The sequence below is a fragment of the Amblyomma maculatum genome, chromosome 7, assembly GCF_055883805.1.
Source record: "Amblyomma maculatum isolate TAMU_Amacu chromosome 7, ASM5588380v1, whole genome shotgun sequence".
In the NCBI taxonomy this organism is placed as follows: Eukaryota; Metazoa; Arthropoda; class Arachnida; order Ixodida; family Ixodidae; genus Amblyomma; species Amblyomma maculatum.
Window position 1 is genome coordinate 49941829 of NC_139350.1, and position 16909 is coordinate 49958737.

Sequence of the window (16909 nt, forward strand, 5' to 3'; positions counted from 1 at the left end):
CAGTGGGGCCACTCTACGTGTGCTAGGCTTGGCACGGGCAAACTGAGGGTGGTAGAATAATAAATATCGGGGCAGTCAGCTGCCGCCAGCTTATCCCTGGACGATGGGCACCGGCCATCTTGCTCTTACTAATTATTATATTTATTAAAAGTTTCCTCTTACGCTAAACACCTCCCAGGTTTTCAGCCGAGGAGTGGAGGAGCCGCGCACCATTTCTGTTGGAAATTTGAAGATGATGATGATGACCTCAGACAAAATCGCACATATCCACGGCGGGGGATTTGCCAGAGTGCACTGTAGATTATAAATATATATGTTCAAGGACTGGAATATTCAGATAAATGTGGATGTTTAACTAGAATTTGAAAAAAAAAATAAAAAGGAAAAGAAAAAGTAATGAATTCATTCCTAGCATAGGAACCTACCTGTTGAGATTATGTAATCATGAATAGAATCGCACAGTGGTTTTAAGACATATTCCTCGACGCTTGCCCCGAAGAGGAGAACTGGAATGGTTAGTGGAAGGGCCTAATCTCGAAAGGGGAGTCGGTAAGTAAATTTTGCGGAGATATGCGAACCTCCGGCAGAAGAGAAAAAAATGATCTATGGGTTCAATTTCTTTGCAAGACTCACAGAGGTTAGTAGCAGATAGCCCCGAACGACATAAATACAGATTTAGTTTCGGTAATCTGCAGCGCAAGAGACTCATAGACACTCCACATAGCCTTGAAACACACATGTGGGCACGCCAAGGCCATCTGAGGTTTTGGTAATCTGATGCAGAAAAGAGAGGCGTGTTATACTCAGATGATAGAAACGTTGAAAATTTTGAAACCATGCTAAAGTTAAGTAAATGGTATTAGGTATGCATGGAACAAGAGGTCCACTAAGAGCGGATTTTGCTAAAAAAAATCTTCCCTTACCCCTTTCATTATAAGTAATACCACAGTGGCCAGGGACCCATTGAAAACGAAAGTCTGAAATGTGGGGAGGAAGAATAAAATAAAGGGAATGGCAAAGCAGAGGGTCCCTCGAGTTTTCGAGCGATGATAGCACGGATAGGCTATCAGAAAGAAGAATAACCTTCGAAATATTGCTAGGAATTTTAGTCAAGGCCAACTCAATGGCCAGAAACTCAGCAGCAAACATTGGCGTATGTCCGGGGCCCGAAATGAATAACTCCAGTCAAGAGCCTGGGAGTGTATGCCAATAGCTGCTTTCTCATCCTGCTGAGAGGCATCTGTAAAAATGGCAATATGGCTCGGAAAATTATCGGACAAATTGGTGTGGCGAACTGAACGTGTCTGTTTTGTGCTCCCGTCTGCTCGAGACGGACAAATCAATCGGATGAAAATTTTTGTGTCCAGATGTCGGAATGAGTTTTTCAGATATTTGTTTTTTTTCTTTAAAAATCAATTTAGATGTACGTGATATGAAGCCAATTACATGCTAGCACTGAGGAATGCAGTATTAAGTCGATGTGTCAATCCTTCTATACGCTCTGGGAAGCGCAGTTCTCTTCTGTTTTTAGTGTGCGATATTTGTTATTACTTTCGTAAACATGGTATTTATTTATATATATTTTCTTGTATGTTAATTGAGTTCATACACTGCCGAAAAGAGAACAGGCTTCTTACCTCAGATTAGGCTCTTTCTTTGGCATCTTTTCAGAGGCCCATAGCCCAACCCTCCTTTCCAATTACCCGCGCGGTCATTTAGTTTTTTCCTTTTTCTTTTGCAAGTATTGGAAAGCGCGATCTAGTCTCTGAAAGCGGAGCTGGCACACATACGCCACTGCCGTTTAGTGTGTATTGGTGACAGTTCGGCATTCACCGCATGAGCAAAACCAGATGCCTACGACGGATGGCGAAGGGAGGAGCGCGTGCACAGCGGAGGGCGCGGTCCCTCCGGGCTGCTTGCTCGCCTCCTTTCTATTGTTCTTGTCTTTATTTTACGTTTATGTGCTGTAACTATACGACACTAACGGGGAAACGGTTTCTCTAGATTCACCTACGGTGCACGTGGCGAAGCAGCTTCGGAGACATCACCGTGCAATTTATTAGTTCACTCTTCAAAGGAAAACAAGTGAATACCACAAAGAAGCTTGTATCAGAATTGTTGGCGAAATGGCATCCAGTATTCGGTTCGGACGTACAAGTATTTATATCGTGTCGTGTTTTTTTTTTTTTTAGGCGGGTGTGAGTTGGACATTTTGCTCCGGCGAAATTTGACGGGTGAGCCGATGTTCGCGACAGAAAAGTGTTTCACGTTTAACCCTTTTTCCTAGCAGTTCCTACCCTTGTAATTTTTTAATGTAAGCGTGGTGTTCGAAGAAGCAATTTCGCCAATTCTTGCAATACGACACGGGATCACAGAATTATAAACTAACGCCTAGGAGTGGCCAGTTGGGACCTCATAAGATAAACAGCATTCCTCTTCGAAATTTTCTGAAGGTTTATTCGGCGTTGGCCGAGTTTTATGATTAATTGGTGTTTTGCTGTCTTTTCCTCATTTGTTTGTTGTGTTGGGGATTTAGTCTTCACAAGTAGTTTCATGAGTGGCTATTATGGTAAATTTGTGCCCCGTTAATATGACATCCGTTAATATGGAGAACCCGAATTATGGACAGTTCTTCTGGGGCCAAGATTTTTCAATGTATTTATGTCTCTTTAAAAACTCGCTCTCTGAACGATGAAGATAAGATGAATGCACACAGCCTATTCGGCCCATGTATTTTTGTCTCGTTAATATGGACTTTGTTTGAAAAAACCAGAGGAGTCCGAATGCAAGTTAAAGAAGGGTGCGCAGGCCGCGAGCCTATGCGACAGCCGATACGGTCGGATGCCTGAACGAGTCCTGTGGAGTTGGAAAGAACCAAAGCCAGCGTGTCGTCGTTTTAGGAGGGAAGGGGGGGGGGGGGCAAGAGTGGAAAGGAAGGGAGGAGGAGGAGAAAAGGAGGGTGGATGACAGGGATCGTACACAGCAAACCGAGGGTCAGCTAACTAAGAAACACCCCAAAAGGAGGGAGCCGGGAGATTTCTGGGTGCAGCGGCAGCGCCGCAACTAGAGGCCGCAGTCGGGAAAACAGCAACATGTGGTCGCAATAAATTCTGCTGAACATGAACAGAAGAGAGGCCGGTAAAAGCGTAAGAAAGAAACAATAAGAAGAAAGACAAGCGCCAAAATTGGGGGTGGGAACTGAAGTTTTTCTATCCCAGAAGACAAAGTGTGTTTCATGAAGCCGTTAACGCTTTTCGGTCAGGGTTAAGACACACTCACGAAGTAGAGCGACAAAAGAACCGCTACGACCACGCTACCAGGACCGGGCGTCCCGTCCTGGACGCCCTTCCTTCTCATGCTCCTGGTTTTCGTCACTGTTGCGCTGCCGAACTACCACATTTTGCAGCACAGCGATCCGCATGTCGGCTTCGCCTTGAGTCAACGATGCGGCCTTGACAAGGTCTGAGCTCTTCGTAGTCGGCTAGCCATCGTTCTAAACTGTGCTTCAGCTTGCAGTGTTTGTTTCATAGGAACACATACAAACGGCAGAGGAAAGGACTGTTTGATAGCCCTCTGTATAGTAGCCTGCCAACTTGACTCCCTCGCTTCCTTACAAAAACAGTACAAGGCAAGAAAGATAATCAGAAGAACGGAAAGTCAGGGAGGTTAACTAGGGAAAAAGAGTGCAAAGAAGCAGGAGCCTGTAATTCTCAACTTTAGTCTGACTTTTGGCATGGTGGGAGTTAAACGCAAAATAATGGAGCTGAACTTAGGCGCGAAGCGGGAAATTTGTGAATACAAGCGGCAAAAGCAATCTCAGTCAATCCAAGCCGTGAACGACTGGACCCAAGTTCAACTAGGCTTCAGCCTCGTCAGGTCGACGGTATACCATATATATTACTACCGGACTCCAATAAATGGCTCAACGTCGGCATCACAGCGTAAGCCACAGTCCGATAGCGCCCAGCACAGTTCGAAGAAATGGAGTCAGCCTTGTTAATGTGGTTCGGGAATGTGCTCGCGAATGGTGCTGTCGTGAGCGACGAAATGCTTCAAGAGAAGGCTCGCTGCCTCGGCAACATTATGGGTGCTTCTTCTTCTCCGTCTTGATAGGTTTTACCTGTGATGACTTACGAAATTTTTGTTCAGTAAAACAGGGAGATGTTTACTGAGAAATGTTATTCTACGCTCTGTCTAGGCGTTACTGACTTCAGCTACTAAAGAGGATGGCTGACAAGGTTTAAGAACAGACATGACGTTTCGTGTCGACGGATTCATGGAGAAGAGGGTAGCATCGACATCTCGGCTGTGTTTATATACCCAAATTAATTAAAACAGCAGCCTATAATTATAAATTTTTTCTCAATTATATACTTTTCGTTTTTATTCGTGACTCGTTATTATGGATGACTCGCTTTATGGACAGTTTTGGTAACCAAAGCTTCCATAACGAGGCACGACTGTATTGCTATTTTTTCCTAATTTAATGTATTCTGTCGCAAAGCAATGTACACTGTATTAAAAAAAACTCGGCAATCATCAAAGTTTTTTTTTGAAAGAAGAAAAAGGGCAAGGATGAAAGCTTGGGCGCGTTGGTGTTGGTTTTCTTGCCTCATAGCGCTAAACATACAGGGACACAGCCAGACATTCGGGACAGGCGATAAAAAAAAGCGCCCGTCCCGTGTGTCTCGCTGTGTCCCTGTCTGTTTAGCGCTATGTGGCAAGAAAAGAAAAAGAGCATATCGTCATTGTTGTCGTCGTCACTAGGGTCAGCAGCATTTGTCTTTTCAGTTTATAGTAAGAACTGGCTTGTTGTATTTCTAATACGAATCTTATTCACGTGGGTCCGATGGGATAAACTCTTTGTATTGCGTTATGGGCCTATGCGTAGTAACGTGGTGCCCATGTAGGCCTTAGATTGAAACCGACCACAAAAGGGTAGGTGAGGAGGGGGAGAGGATTGCCACTTTAGTGCAGAGTTGGACATGTAGTGTCCAGAGTTTCTCTGCTTTTATCCAGAATAATAATTGTAGTATAAAATTAGGAGTAAAATATAGCCTTCATACGACAAAATTCTGACTAGCCTATATATGCCCCAGGATTACCGAGAAATGTATATTTGCTTTAAGTTACGGTTTATTTAATGATCCTTTTTTTTTGAGGTCGAGTGCCCGACCTCAACCTAACATTTTGAGTTTGAGGTGAGGTTGAGGACCTCACGTCACCTGAAAAGTGAGGTGAGGTCGCCTGGGGGACCTCAACCTCAATTGATGAGGTTGAGGTTGAGTCAGGTCGCCAAATATTTTTTGAGTTTGAGTTGAGGTCGAGGTTTTTGAGGTCAGATGCCCACCTCTGCTCTTGACTGGGTGTAAGTGTTGGAATTTAATGCATTCTTTGTGCAGAAGAATGATCTATCCTTTATAAATTCAATAATCCACGCAAAGATATATAACGTAGTATGTAGACCAGCTATTTTATAAAGCAAAATGATGTATTCTACGCTCGTATGCCTCGGCAATATCTAGAGAAACTAGAGCTGGAACATCTCTTTGCCTATGGCAAGCTAATACGACTCTCCACGTCTACGTGTGCGTTCCAAATCGAGCATCCCTGTCGGAATCCAATCTGAGCCTTGCTAAAGCCTTGAAAGGATATAACATGATCCGTGAGACGAGAGTAGACTACCTGTTCTATAAGCTTAACTAAATTTGAAGTGATAGCAATCGGCCGAATGTTGTCGAGATCAAACCCTTTCTCCTGGTCTTTCAGTAGTAAAATTATTTTAGACGTTTTCCAAGCTTGTCGAATCCAAGATTTTTCCAATTCACAATCTGCAATAGGTCCGAGGCAAAGTCTTTGAATAGTATTTTCAGCATGGCAACTCATATTCTGTCAACTCCAGGGGCAGCCGATTGCAGGCAATTAACTGCTGATAATAATTTAGATATAGTTACCTAAGTGAAGAGTGTACCAAACTGCTATCGGGCTGAATAAAAGGTAGCGTAAACTTGAAAGCGCGCCGCAAGGCCTCGCGCAATTGATTCCAATTAATCTAATTCATCTTTTTTAGACAAAACATTGGACTGGATGGTATTGAAGGAGGGCAAAACTTTCGTACGTTCCATGTATCTATAGAGAGATTTCCGTTTGACTGGGTTAGACAAATAGTTGTTCAGATTAGCATTATATTCCTCCTCAGCCTTGGACATTGTTCTTTTAAACGAAGCTGCAAAGACTTTGTAGTTAAACCAGTTGGTTTGCACACAAGATTACGGGCTCGGCGCTTCCATGCAGCTTTCCTCAGACTATAGGTTTTTTTCTCATTCTTCATTCCACCAACTCGAAGGAGTCTTGTTTTTAATGGCAGACTGAACAATAAACTCCGATCGCCGAGTTGCGTCTAAAACTGAAGACAATGCTTCAGGACCGCGATTCGATTTATCAGAAAGGGCAGATGACCTGAAGGCCTCTCCTAGACATTTCTTGAACAGAGTAATGTTGACAAATTCACATGATGTACCAGGTGACATAATCGGAATACATGCAATGTTGAAAGTGATAGGGTAGTGGTCACTTGACGTACCGAAGTTTATTGTAGACCACGATGATACTCCAGTACCATTTGTAGCCAATGTTAAATCAATAGCTGAATGGAAATTTGGTCTCATATAAGTATAGGCGCAACTATTATAACTTTGAACATCATTTCTAGACAACCAAGACCAATGTAACTGCCCACTATAGTTTGTTTTGAAACCCCATATGACATGATGGAAATTGAAGTCTCCAGACGAAACTACATTTGAAATAATTGTCAGCAAAAGCTTGTAAACAATTAAAAGTGTACTAATTTTTATCCTGCCGTTTTCTTCTTTGGTGCCGGGTCATAATGGGCACGTAGAAACAGGCTCTAGCCACGTTCCAACTGCTGCGTTCTCTTTAACCAACAAAACCCATCCGAGGATGCCACGTTACAAAGTTAGCAAGGTGCGACTTGTTCCTTGCTATGAAAATGCGTCTATTTCCCCTTTTTGCCAATTGTAGAGAATGCGCAAAATAAGGCGCCAGTGGTATAACTTGCAGCCAGATCGGTATGTGCAGCTAGACCGGTCACGTGACGCTCCCATCTGTGCCTTCTCTCGAAAGTTGCCGCTGCCTCCATTTGTGAATCGAACTCCGTGTTGCAAGTGTAGCATCACTCCTATCACACGCAGAAGTTGATCATGATGCGGTCACAAGATGAAGAAATTATGGGATTTGGAGGAGATGAGAATAGGGTAAGTGAGAACCACACTTCTTGTCAGATCGAGGGGCCAATTATTTTGAAGCCAAGGCTTCGTTCCTAGCCTCATAGTGCTGGCGTAATCTGGCCTCAGATCATGGATCACGTAGAGCATTGGTGTTAATCGTTTCTTATACGCCGTGCAGGAGCAGACTAAACGAGGAAACCAAACGCACGTTCAGCAACTATTTCCTTCGACCGCTGTGCTTGAGGATCCCCAAGCGGCTTGCCCACCACCAAGACGTTGTGCCCTAGATCTGTGTCTGAATTATTTACAGAGCAGGACTTTCTGTCACAGTTAACAAAGAGTGAGGCAACGCGTTTGCTCCTGCCGTACACCGGTGCTCCGAAGTCTTAGCTCCTGTTTTTAGAATTTTCAAAACTGCTCACACCATTTGAGCGACGACATTCCGAACCTGATAGCGCAGATTCGCTTGTACCTGACTGGATTTAGAAAGCTGGTTTTAGAAAGACTTTCAACGCTTTATTTTTTGGTTGCGCATAAATTCATATTGGTGCTTACGTGATTATGTAGGGCATGGTTCAGTCCCGCAGGCAGCGAGCATGCTTTAATGTAGGGTAAACGCAACGGTCGCTGTGTACTGTGCGATGTCGGTGCGCACGTTATGAACCCTTTCTGATGGTAAACCCCACCTTTTTTCTAATGCCGAAAGGAGGGCGATAACTGGGACGAGAATCGAGCAGCACGTCAGCGTCACCTAGCAACTGAAGAAAGAGTGCACCCGGGAATCCGAATCCTGATACACAGGGTGATGGAGCTGCTTGCCCGTGCGGAAATCGGCACAGCAATACACCTTGACGCAGACTACCCGCGGGAACAAATAGGCTACGTACAGCTGCTGTGCGGCACTCTGGGCCTCACGTTTCAGACGATGCCATATGAGGGTTACAAGGGGCCCCGTGATCACGACGCCGCCTGAAGCCCAAAGGAACGACCGGAACGTGAATGTTTTCAGCAGTGGGGACCAATAAATGCTTCGCACAGGTCACAGTTCTTTCTGCATATCGCATCTCATTGCTTGTGTTGTCAGGCATACGAAATGTTTATAGTGTAATAGGGCGTTTATTGACGCTCAGATGGAGAGCTGTGAGGACAGGACCTTGCAACGGCGAGCCCAGCGTACTTCTTCTTCGTCGCACAACGCACAGGTGCATGTCGATGGCGATGACTATCACAGTACATTTTCCCCCCGGGTAAAAAAAGGAGCCATCCTGGCGACTTATGGCGCGGAAAGCACAGCGGGGTCATAGAATGGCTTCAATCGGTTCACGTGAACTGTTTCACGACCACGGCGACGCAAGTCCGCAGAGGGCGTGACGGGCTCAACTACGTAGTTGACTGCAGATGTTTGCTGGAGGACCCTATATGGCCCGTGGTAGCGAGCAAGAAACTTCTTTGAAAGGCCAGGGGTTGTGGAGGGCACCCAGAGCCACACCAGTGTGTCCGGGAGATATGGCGAAGCTTCGCCGGTATCACGGAGGTATTTTTGTTGCCACTGATTTTCTGTTGTGAGAGAGCGGGCGAGCTGACGGCATTCTTCTGCGTACGTGACGGCATCGGATAGCGGGGAAGATTCGGAAACGTCAGGGCGGTAGGGAAAAAGTGTGTCCATAGTACAGCGTGGCTTGCGCCCGTAAAGGAGAAAGAATGGAGAGAATCCAGTAGTGGCCTGTGTCGCGGTGTTATATGCGTAAGTAACAAACGGTAGAACTTGGTCCCAATTGGAATGGTCGGTGTTCACGTACATAGCCAGCATGTTACCGAGAGTGCGGTTAAAACGTTCTGTCAGTCCATTCGTCTGAGGGTGGTACGAGGTAGCGGTGCGGTGTATGATGCGGCATTCTTTCAGGAGAGCCTCAAGAGCGTCTGATAAGAAAACGCGTCCGCGGTCACTGAGCAGTTCGCGAGGGGCACCATGGCGAAGAACCAGGTTTTTCAGAATAAAGGCAGCCACGTCGCGTGCGGAAGCAGAGGGCAATGATGATGTCTCAGTGTAGCGGGTTAGATGATCCACTGCCACGATAATCCAGCGGTTGCCAGCTGAAGTTGTAGGAAGGGGACAGTATAGATCTATGCCGACACGATCAAACGGACGGGCAGGACAGGGCAACGGCTGCAACGAAGCAGAGGACTTGAGAGGAGTTTTTCGGCGTTGGCAAGACTGGCAGGAGCGGACAAAATGGCGGACAAAGCGGTACATTCCACGCCAGAAGAAGCGTAGACGCAAGCGCGTGTAGGTTTTCAACACTCCGCCGTGGGCGCACTGGGGATCAGTATGGAAAGCAGCACAAATTTGCGCAGATCTCATCAGGCAACGAATAGGGAGGCAGCGGTGAGCGCGAAAGAGCGTCCGCGTCAGTATGCTTGAGGCCTGAGCGATATATGACACGAATGTCATACTCTTGGAGGCGAAGAGCCCAGCGAGCAAGGCGGCCGGACGGGTCCTTGAGGGACGCCAGCCAGCACAGAGCGTGATGATCAGTGACCACATAAAATGGTCGGCCATAGCATACGGACGGAATTTGCCGATGGCCCAAATAATGACCAAGCATTCTCTTTCCGTAACAGAATAATTGGACTCTGCCTTGGTCAAGGTGCGGCTTGCGTACGCCACCACATAGTCTCGGATACCAGGTTTGCGTTGGGTGAGAACGGCGCCTATCCCAATACCGCTAGCGTCAGTGTGAATCTCAGTTGGAGCATTCGGGTCGAAGTGGCGGAGGATGGCAGGCGAAACCAAAAGACGGCGTAAAGTGTTGAAGGCGTCATCACAAGCAGGTGTCCATGCGGAGAGGTCGGAGCTACCGGAGAGGAGCTGGATGAGAGGAGCAATAATAGAGGCGAAATTTAAGATGAAGCGGCGAAAGTAGGAGCATAGGCCAATGAAACTTCGTAGCTGCTTCAGTGATTTTGGGCGTGGGAATTCGGCAACTGCACGAAGTTTGGTGGGATCGGGAATAATGCCATCCTTAGAAACGACATGACCTAGAATTGTTAGTCGGCGAGCAGCAAAGCGGCACTTCTTCAGATTCAGTTGGAGGCCGGCGGTAGCGAGACAAGTGAGAACGTCCTTCAGTCGGAGCAGGTGGGATTGAAAATCGGTAGAAAAGACTACGATATCATCGAGATAGCAAAGACAGGTTCGCCACTTGAATCCACGAAGCACAGTATCCATGAGGCGTTCAAATGTGGCCGGGGCGTTGCAAAGCCCAAAGGGCATGACGTTGAATTCATATAATCCATCTGGTGTGATGAAGGCAGTTTTAGAGCGGTCAGCGTCAGCCATTGGCACCTGCCAGTAGCCAGATCGTAAATCCAACGAGGAGAAAAACTCGGCGCCCTGCAAGCAGTCTAGTGCGTCATCGATGCGTGGCAGAGGATAGACGTCCTTGCGCGTGATCTTGTTGAGCCGGCGGTAGTCGACACAAAACCGGAAGGAGCCATCTTTCTTAGGTACCAACACAACTGGAGACGCCCAGGGACTGTGGGATGGCCGAATGACACCCCGACGGAGCATGTCGTCCACATGATCAGCAATTACTTGGCGCTCCGAAGCCGACACGCGATAGGGGCGCTGGCGCAAAGTTGCAGTTTTACCGGTGTCGATGGTGTGCTCTACGACAGACGTGCGGCCCAAGTCAGTTTGAGGAAAGTCGAATGAAGAAGCGAAGTTCTGCAAGAGGGCGACAAGTTGATCACGTTGCGCAAGTGGAAGATCAGCATCAATAGCATGTTGGAAAACGTCGGAGGGCGTCGAAGCGGTCGCAACATCGCAAGAGCACAGACTAACGTCGAAGGAGGGGGTTGAGTCAGCAAGAGTGGTGATATGACTGGGATCAAGCTCTTCAAGACGTCCAATGCATTCGCCACGGAGCAGGACTGCTGGGCAAGAAAATGGGTTCGAGGCGTAAAGTGCACTCTTGCCGTCTTGAACTTCGAGAACAGCGAACGGAAAAAGGAGGCAGGGATTACGGGAGGTGGCTTCGGAAGGTGTAAAAATCGCAGTCAAAGGAGTTACCCACTCACTAGACAGTGGTACGAGGGCAGCAGAGAACGGAGGAATGTCGGTGTCATGGGCGACGAGAAGTTTTGCAGTGCGGGGAGGGGTATCACAGAAGGGGGCATCACAGAGGGGGGCGAAGGCAATTTGTGCACGAGCACAGTCAATAACGGCTTGATGAGTCGATAGAAAATCGTATCCGAGGATGATATCATGCGAGCAGTTCGGCAGAACAATAAACTCGATGGGGTACAAGACGTCTTGAATGAGCACACGGGCTGTGCAAGATGCGGAGGGGTGAATGTGCTGTGATGAGGCGGTGCGGAGCGAAAAGTCGGAAATCGGAGTGGTCACTTTGCGAATTCGACGGCAGAGCGCTTCACTGATGACGGAGACGGCTGCACCGGTATCGACGAGAGCGAGAACTGTGGCGCCTTCTACAGAAACTTTGATAACATTAGCGGGACGGCTTGGAGGACTTGAGGAATTCGAAACAAGCGCAGTTCTTGCCCCCGGAACTGCGACTGTTAGTTTCCCTCAACGGTGCTGGTAGAACGTCGCAGCATTGGAGAAAGCGATCGGCGCCGAGGAGAATGTGATCGACGAGTGGTATAGGTTTGGCGATCTTGTGGGACAAATTGAGAACCGGGCGGAATCATTTGCGAGCGTGAGTCGGTATCGTACGGGTAAAATCGAATGTCAGGCTGTGAAGGTTGGAGGCGCTGGCGACAAAGGCGCGCAACATGGCCCGGCCGACCGCAGGCATAGCAAATCGGAAGGTTGTCCGTAGTACGCCAAGGTTTCATAGGATGTGGGCGGAACCTTGAGGGTGGGGCTTGAAACGAAGGCTCAGCATGCGGCGGTGAACGGTAGGCAGGGACTTGCACATAGGAGCCAGACGTGGGCGAAGGTGGTGGCCTAGCCGTTACTTGGGCATACGTGAGAGGTGCCGTCACAGCGGCACCACGGGGCTGGACGGCAAGGCATCAGCGACGTGTTCTTGCACGACACGGCGTATAGCAGGGACCAAAGATGGAGCCAGTTCAGGAAAGAGGCGGCCCGAGTCTTGAAAATGGGGAAGGAGTGAGATTTGACGTGCGACCTCTTCACGAATAAAATCTTTGATCTTTTGATTCAACGGGCTCCCTTCAGAAGTTGGCGAACCACCCAGGGCTAATGCGGATACGCCTTCGTCGCACACACTGGAGCGTCGCCTAGAAGCGCGCCGCTTGCGGAGCTCGTCGTAGCTCTGGCAAAGCTTCACGAGTTCACTAACGCTGGTGGGATCTTTCGCTACCAGCATCTGGAAGGCGTCCTCAGAAATGCCCTCGAGGATGTAGCGGATTTTGTTTGCTTCCGGCATGGCCGGGTCGACTCGTTTGCAGAGATCAACGACGTCTTCTATGTAGCTGGTAAAGGTCTCATCAGCGCGCTGAACACGATCGTGTAAACGTTGTTCGGCACGAAGCTTACGCACTGCCGGGCGGCCGAACACTTCCGCGAAATTCTTTTTAAATGTCGACCAAGATGACAGGTCAGCCTCATGGTTGCGAAACCAGAGGTTCGCCACGTCCGTCAGATAGAATATGACGTTACTGAGCTTGTATGAGTCATCCCACTTGTTGTAGGTGCTTACTCTTTCATAGGATGACAGCCAGTCGTCGACATCTTGATCGGCCGTGCCGCTGAACAGGCAAGGGTCACGCTGGCGCACGACGCCAGCACACATGATCGTGGGTGGAACGGCCGGCTGCGTCGAAGTGTCTTGCATGGCGGTCGTAGAGGGTAGTGTACGGCTTCGCAGTTCCAGTTTGGGTGGGATCGTTTCCGGCACCTCCGCCAATTGTAATAGGGCGTTTATTGACGCTCAGATGGAGAGCTGTGAGGACAGGACCTTGCAACGGCGAGCCCAGCGTACTTCTTCGTCGCACAACGCACAGGTGCATGTCGATGGCGATGACTATCACAGTACAATAGGCGTAATTTCCACTTTCGATCCCGTGTCCAAGTATTGCTTTTATTTTAACGAAAAGATGATTCTGATAAAATAGAAGGTACATGCAGCCGCCCCCTTCTCGGTTGACAGGTCACTCTCGCTGCGAATGACTGGGTGTGAATGAAAAAAGCAATGTGCCGTATGGCAAGGTTTCGTGATAATGTCGTCCCTACTGTGTTCTCTAACATGTTCTGACATCGCACGACACATATGCATCTTTTGCGTCACACTACTTCAGGCTGCACCTGAGCTGAAATGATGCTCCCCGTTGCTTTTAGAGGCACGGGCTTAGCGGATCCTTGCGCTTTTCTGTCTTGTTTTTATCCTTCTGTGGAGGTACATAGGCTGGCTGAAAATGGCATATCACGTGGGCACAAGACTAGGTATCCTTACAGAGGCTCGGCGTTAAGTCGTAGCATCACTTTAAGGATCAAAGGGTCCTGAGCCGTTGTTCATGAATGTACTGGCTTGAAACTGGCATTGATTGCAACTGCAATGAATGAAGTGTCCTCTCTTGTACTTCGTCTTTCTCCGTTAATAGCAGTAGGAGTGAACAGAAATCGGCTTCAGTATTCTCGCTTGATTTTCTGAAAATAGGCGAATACCGGTATGCTGACAGCATGAGAGTCCTGCGCTGCGTTTTCGGCGGAAAGGCTTTATCTCGGTGAACGCTTCCTGGCAACGCCCCTCACAGCCTTACAGGGCGTTTTACGTAGAAACTTGAAAAATGGTTGCGCTACCGTTGCTAGGTTAGGAAGGAATTTGCTGTAGAAATTGACGACTGCCAGGAACGACTGCAGCTGATGCTTGACTTTAGGGGCTGGAGCTTTGAGGAGTGCGTCAACCTTCTCCGTCGTTGACGAGATGCCTTCTGCGCTGATTCTGTGTTCGAGGTAGCGGAGGTCCTATTGGAAATTGAACACTTCTCTTTCTTGAAACGAACGCCTCTTTCAAGAAGTTGTTTTAACAGAGCTTCCAGATCGATGAAATCCTCTTCGTCATTTTTACCAGTCACCAGAATGTAGTCTAGGTAGCAGCAAACCCAATGTAAGCCGTTCAATATGGTGTCAATTATTCTTTGGAAAATCTCAGGCTCGGATGAAATTCCAAACGCGAGTCGATTGATAGCAAACAATCCTTTTTGCGTATTCAACGTGAGGTATTATTTGGACGACTCAGACATTACCACTTGTTGATAGGCCCGGTTGAGATCAATCTTCGAGAAATGCTTACCTCCTGACAAGGCTGTGAACAGGTCGTCCACCTTCGGTATTGGGTAGCAGTCGACATCAAAGGCACAGATTGACGGTCGTCTTCTTGGCGCCGCAATTCTGTATGCTACAATCCTGCTTGATTACGGGTACCGCAGGCGCAGCGTACGCTGACGTCGTAACCGGCGATATAATTCCCAGTTGTTCCGTTACAGTGAATTCAGCGTCGAAAGCTTTTTGTAACGCGAACAGAACATTCGTTGCTTTTAGGAATCTCGGTTTCATATCAGGTTTGAGAAAACGTTCGGCGCGCTCTTCCAGTATTGCGCCTAAATCGTCTTTGAAATGGTGCTTCGCAAGCAATACGTTAAGCCTCTCTTTTACGCTGATGTGAGTAAGAGTGTCGTCCCTTTTAATGTTGTTCAGGTTCCAAATTTTTGCCCACTGCAGCCGGATGGCGCGGAGCCACTTCTAGCAAAGTAACGGTGGTCTTGTGGTCTACGACGTAGAGAGGACGAATAGCAGAATGGTCGCCATGCGGCACGTTGACTGAAGAGACCTCCTGGAATCCTAACAGTGCTCCTGCGTAGGTACGAAGTTTAACTGTAGGAGGCTACTCTACCGCCGAAGGAAAGAGCTGACAGAACTGCGTCTTTGACATGACGGAAACAGCACATCCTATGCCTAACACCATGTTCACCAAGACGCCGTCCATGGCCATCTGTACGGTGACAGGGTCCCGCTGAGCTGCCGACATACCGTTTAGACTGAGGGTCGAAGCTTTCCGCGACAAAATCGTCAGCATCTTCAAATAATTTTTTGTCTGCTTTTTCTTAGAAAAACGCTGACCGCTGCTTGGGCAGGCACTCTGGATATGCCCTTTTTTGTTGCAACTGAAACAGGTTGCGTCCAAATGAGGTCATGCTTCACTTGTGTGTTTTGGCGAACCACAGCGAAAACAGCTTTTGCATGTTTTCTGCGCCTCAGCTTGCACCTTGTGTACATCGCCGACTGCGCAGTCGGTGCCGCGTGCCTCAGCAGCACTCTTCTTGGCCGCTTCCATTGCAAGAGCCCGCTCCACCGCTTTCTGGAAAGTACACTTGCTATCTTCCATGAAAAATACTCGCTAAATTTCTTCTCGCAGCAGTTCGCACACGAAGCGGTCCCGAAGAGACTCGTCAAGGGCGCTTCAAAATTCGCACATTTGCGACAGTTTAGGAAGCTCGGCAACACTAAGAGATTCTTTTGAACAGCGCATTTTCATGTGACCTAGCTCAGAATGTTAGTGGCCCTACCAGAGTCACTGCAACTGCAAGACATATGCTTGATTTGTTGTTTATACGTTCCGCTATCAAGTGTGACACGGTTGATGACATGAATGGGCTCTCTGATCCCAACTTAGTACTTGGCACATTTTCCTTTAAAAGGTGTTCTGGCAAAAACAAGTCTGTGATTGTTGTGAAGGATTTCAACAGGGCAGATGATGAGAGCATCCTAGATTTCTTAGAAATGAATTTGGACAGTTTTGATGTTGACAAAAATGTGAATGTTTTGTGGTGTAAATTCAAACAAATTTGTATTCATTGTATTGCCGTGTTTGTTCCTGATAGGGTTAATAAAAAGAAACAGAACCCATGGATTACGAGACAGATAGTCCACATGAAAAGAAAGCTTAAGAGAATGAGACGCTCAGGCAGACCTTGAGACCCTGCTGTCAACACTCTAAGCGCAGCGCTGAAAACTGAGGTTAAACAAGGTAAGGAAACCTTTTTCACTATCACTTTAGGCAATTTCCTGAAAGAAGCGCCAGAGAAATTTTGGAGGTATATGGGCGGCAATAAATCAAATAATATTTTTTTAACAGTGGATGGTTCCCCAGTCTAAGAGGCAAAAGCAGCTGCCGATAAATTTAACAGCTACTTTCAATCCGTATACGCCAGGAAAGATACTTATCTTGTTACAAAGCCTGAAGGGTATATTTTTCCTATGCCTGATATTATTGTGTCCCAGGAAGGTATCTTAAACTTAACCCAAGTAGCACAGAATGTGGGGCCCCAGTAGGTCCGATGTAGGCAAGTGGGGCTGGGGCAGCCATCATAAAACCTGCATTGGTCCCCTATGGGGCAAAAGTGGGCAAGCCCCATTTGGGCTTGCCCCTGCTCCTCCTTCATGGGTCCCATAGCGGCGTTTCTTGGGCTAATGCAGAGCAAATTACTGCATCCAGACCACAAGGATCCCTTGCCGGATATTTGAGGGCAACCCAACCTAAATGTGGGCTTTTTATGGGAAAGCCCTCATAGAGCCGAAATGAAGCCGCCCCCATTAAATCTTTGTGGGACCAACATCGGCCGTAGTGGGGCAAGAGAACGGACATACCCACATGCTGCCCCAATCGGCC

At 47.7% G+C, this 16909-nt stretch overlaps 1 pseudogene; it reads right to left on the minus strand.

Moving 5' to 3' along the window:
• Positions 1-13866: 13866 nt before the first annotated feature.
• Positions 13867-15516, minus strand: LOC146183170 (uncharacterized; annotated as a pseudogene).
• Positions 15517-16909: the final 1393 nt, after the last annotated feature.